Genomic DNA, 4,436 nt, shown 5'->3' with positions numbered 1-4,436 from the left:
TCCTGATCTTTCGGAGGGATAGCGTTGGACAGGATTCATGCTAGACCACAGTAGTTTGCGCAAGAGTGACTTGTTATTGCAAAAGGCAAAACATAACAAGACTTGGGAGGGGGTGGGGGGAAAGTGGGAGAAAAAACGGGAAGGGCAAACAGTGTTCAAGAAGGAATGTACTTACTACCTTATGAATGGAACTGTAACCCCTCTATTCAGCACCCTGATAATAAAAACAAACTAAAACAAGACCTCCCTTCCCGGCCTCGGGTTTCCTGTTGCACCATGAGATTCCTCCCCCTCCTGCCTACTCCTGCTGCCATCCCACCTTATGCTGTACTTAACCAGGAGAGCCAAGAGCCAAACCATTGAAGCTGTCAGAGCATCAACATTCAACTTCTGTAACAAAATCCTGAACAGCGCCTACTTGTGGGCATTTTGTTACAGCAACAGAAAACTGACTAATGCAGTGTCCCAACTTTTATCCTGATAAATGTCTGCCTGAACTGCTTCCCTTGAATCACCCAGGGGTTGACTGACTTCCATCTGATCATTTGTGGGGATCTAAAAGACCTCATGTTATACTTCACATAGTCAGGTCAGGACAGTAAAGCTGTCACTAGAGTGCCATCCTCTGCTGTTCAATTGATTGCAGGTAAGCCTGAGTGAATTTCTAAGTAATTAAACTGATGCATCATCTCTGAATAAAATGTCAAATTCTTAAAATGGACCACATATGCTTTAATTTCTTTCATGACATGAAACACTTTAGGTATTCACTAATGGGTGACTTTATCTGCTTCCAGTATTTAGCTAGAAAAGAATTTGGAAGACAAAATAGGTTATGCTTGGCATAGTGAAAACTTTTAGTAGAAGTACAGTGATCATACTCTCTGTGTATAGTGATATCCTGTTTGCAATAAATTCAAAAGGCAACCTGTTTTATAATCCACCAATTCCTGTATAACTCAGATACTTATATGGATTTAGTGTGAAACTGGGTTTCTAACTTTCAGGTTTTTTTTTTTTTTTGCACACAACTAGACATCTACATTCAAGAAATATTAGGCAGGCAGTGCCAGGAGTTTGGCCTAGTGGTAGGTTTGATTCCTTGATACCACATCATTGAAAAAAGCCGGAAGTGATACTGAGAAATAAGTGGTAGAGCTCTAGCCTTGAGAAAGCCCAAGGACAGTGCTCAGACCCTGAGTTAAAGCCCAGGACTGCCATGACTGTTTCCTTATCCATACGATGCAGAATTGAAATAGTTTCTTTTTTCATATATTTTTATTGTAATTAATAGAAGGGTTACATTATATTTGCCATATAGAAGGTACATTAATTCACATACATTGATACCCTTTCTCATGTCTTGGTCCCCATTTCTCTCCCCCCACCCCCACCCCTCATCTTGTTTTCCCCCCTTCCCTATCCAATTTCAAATAACCAAATACAAGTATATCCAGTATATCAGATAACAAAGTAAGATACTGTAACAATATGAGATAATCGAGGGATAGCAAAAGAGATGAGAGATAACATAGTACGTTAAGGACAACAATCACTCATATGGCTTTTGTTTCTATATCCTAGAGGTCCTTTCATTTAGCGTCATACTACATGGCCTTATGTATCTAGGTTTTGCTGTATTGCAAATCTCTGCTAGGAGAGACATAGGTTTCTACTGATTATGACAAATGAGGGAAACCATTGAGCCTATCTTCCTTTGAGTCTGGCTTACTTCACTTAATATGATTTTTTCTAAGTCTTTCCATTTCCTAACAAATGGGGCAATGTCATTATTTCTGATGGCAGCTTAGAATTCCATTGTGTACAAATACCACATCTTGTTGATCCACTCATCAACTGAGGGAAATCTAGGTTGGTTCCATATCTTTGCTATGGTAAATAGTGCTGCAATGAACATCGTTGTGCTAGTGGATTTAGTCTGACCTTGTTTCTGGACAAGGAATTGCTGGGTAATAGGGGAGCTCTATGTTTAGTCTTTTGAGGAACTGCCATACTGCTTTCCATAGTGGTTGAACAAGTTTGTACTCCCACCAGCAGTGCAGTAGTGATCCCTCCTGGCCACATCCCCTCCAACATCTGTTGTTACTAGTTTTCTTGATCCTGGCCATTCTAACTGGAGTGAGGTAGAATCTTAGAGTTGTTTTGATTTGCATTTCTTTTATGGCCAGAGATGTTGAGCATTTCTTCATGTGTCTATAGGCCATTTTTGTTTCTTCTTCAGAGAAGACTCTCTTTAAGTCTTTGGCCCATCTTTTAATGGGATGGTTGTTTCTTTGGAGATGAGTTTTGGAGTGATTCAATTTTTTGAGCTGTTGATACATTTTAGATATGAGGCCTTTATCCATTGTGTGATTGGTGAAGATCTTTTCCCATTCTGTAGGCTTCCTAATTAGTTTACTAGCTATGTCCTTTGCCATACAAAAGCTCTGCAGTTTAATGCAGTCCTACTTATCCAGCCTTTCTCTGATTTGTTGTGATTCTTGGTCCTTATTAAGAAAGTTTCAACCTGTGCCAAGGAGGCCTAGTGTATCTCCTATTCCTTCTTGTAAAGTTTTCAGTGTATCAGCTTTTACCTCCAGGTCTTTGATCCATTTGGAGTTAATTCTAGTTCAGGGTGACAAAGAAGGTTGACAAAGAAAACTTTAGTTTTCTGCAGGTGGTTATCCAGTTCTGCCAGCACCACTTGTTGAAGAGGCTGTCTTTCTTGTATTCTATTTTTTTGGCTCCCTTGTCAAAGATTAGGTGGCCATAGGTCTGTGGTTTAATATCTGGGTCCTCAGTTATATTCCATTGGTCTTCAGGCCTATTTTTGTGCCAGTACCAAGCTGGTTTGATGATTACAGCTCTGTAATAGAGTCTAAAGTTTGGTATTGAAATTCCTCCTGCGCTGTTCTTTCTGCTAGGAAGTGTCTTTGCTATACGAGATCTTTTATTATTCCTTGTGAAATTTTGGATTGCCTGTTCTATTTCTTTAAAGAATGACATTGGGATATTGATGGATATTGCATTAAATTTGTAGATAGCCCTTGGCAAGATTGTCATTTTCACAATGTTGATTCTTCCAATCCAGGAGCAGGGAGGTTCTTCCATTTCCTCAGTTCTACTTTAATTTCCTTTTTCAGGGTTTTAAAGTTTTCATCAAAAAGGTCCTTTACATTCTGTTAAGGTAATTCCTAAGAACTTTATTTTCTTTGAAGCTATTGCAAAAGGAGTTGCTTTCCTGATTGTTGCCTCATTCCTCTCACTGTTGGCGTAAAGGAAGGCATAAAGGATTCAAAGTTTTGAATCAGTTCAAGGAGCTTGGGAGTAGAGTCTATAGGATTCTTTAAATACAGAATCATGTCATCTGCAAAGAGGAAAAGTTTTACTTCCTCTTTCCCTATTTGGATCTCCTTTATGCTTGCTTCTTGCCTTATTGCACTGGCTAGGAATTCTAATATTATGTTAAAGAGGAGTGGAGAGAGTGGGCATACTTGTCTCATTCCTGATTTTAGAGGGAATGGCTTTAGCTTTTCGCCATTTAGTATAGTACTAGCTGTGGGTTTGTCATACACAGCCTTTATTATACTGAGGAATGTTCCATGGATTTCTAGTTTCTCCAGAGCTTTTAACATAAAGGGGTGTTGGATCTTGTCAAATGCCTTTTCGCATCTATTGAGACAATCATGTGATTTTTGTCCCTGCTCCTGTTGATGTGTTGAATTATATTAATTGATTTGCATATGTTGAACCAGCTTTGCCTCCCTGTGATGAATCCAGTTTGATCATAGTGTATAATTTTTTTGATGAGTTGTTGTAGACGGTTGGCCAGTATTTTGTTGAGAAGTTTTGCATCAATGTTCATCAAAGAAATAGGTCTATAGTTCTTTCTTTGATGAATCTCTGTCTGGTTTGGGGATGAGGGTTATACTGGCTTCATAGAATGAGTTTGGTAAAGAGCCTTCATTTTCAATTTTGTTGAAGAGCTTGAGGAGTATTGGTGTGAGCTCTGCTTTGAAGACCTTATAGAATTCAGCTGTGAATCCATCTGGCCCTGGGCTTTTCTTAGGTGGGAGGTCTCTTATTGCCATTTCTATTCCAATGCTTGAAATAGGCCTGTTGAGATGGGTTAGTTCTTCTTGGTTCAGTGTGGGTATGTTAATATTGGCTAGGAATTTATCCATTTCCTCTAGATTCTCAAATTTGTTGGCGTAAAGGTTTGATTAGTATTCCCTCATGATATTCTGGATCTTGGTAATTTCTGTCATGATATTACCATTTGCGTCTGTAATTTTGTTTATTTCGGTATGCTCCCTTCTGTTTTTGGTAAGATTTGCTAAGGATTTGTCAATTTTGTTAATTTTTTTCAAAGAACCAACTCCTTGTTTTGTTGATTCTTTCTATAGTTTTTTAAGACTCCAATTCATTTAATTCTG

This window comes from Megascapheus bottae, chromosome 1, assembly GCF_031878675.1.
Source record: "Megascapheus bottae isolate mThoBot1 chromosome 1, mThoBot2.hap1, whole genome shotgun sequence".
Lineage (NCBI taxonomy): Eukaryota > Metazoa > Chordata > Mammalia > Rodentia > Geomyidae > Megascapheus > Megascapheus bottae.
Note: the sequence above shows the minus strand (reverse complement) of the source record.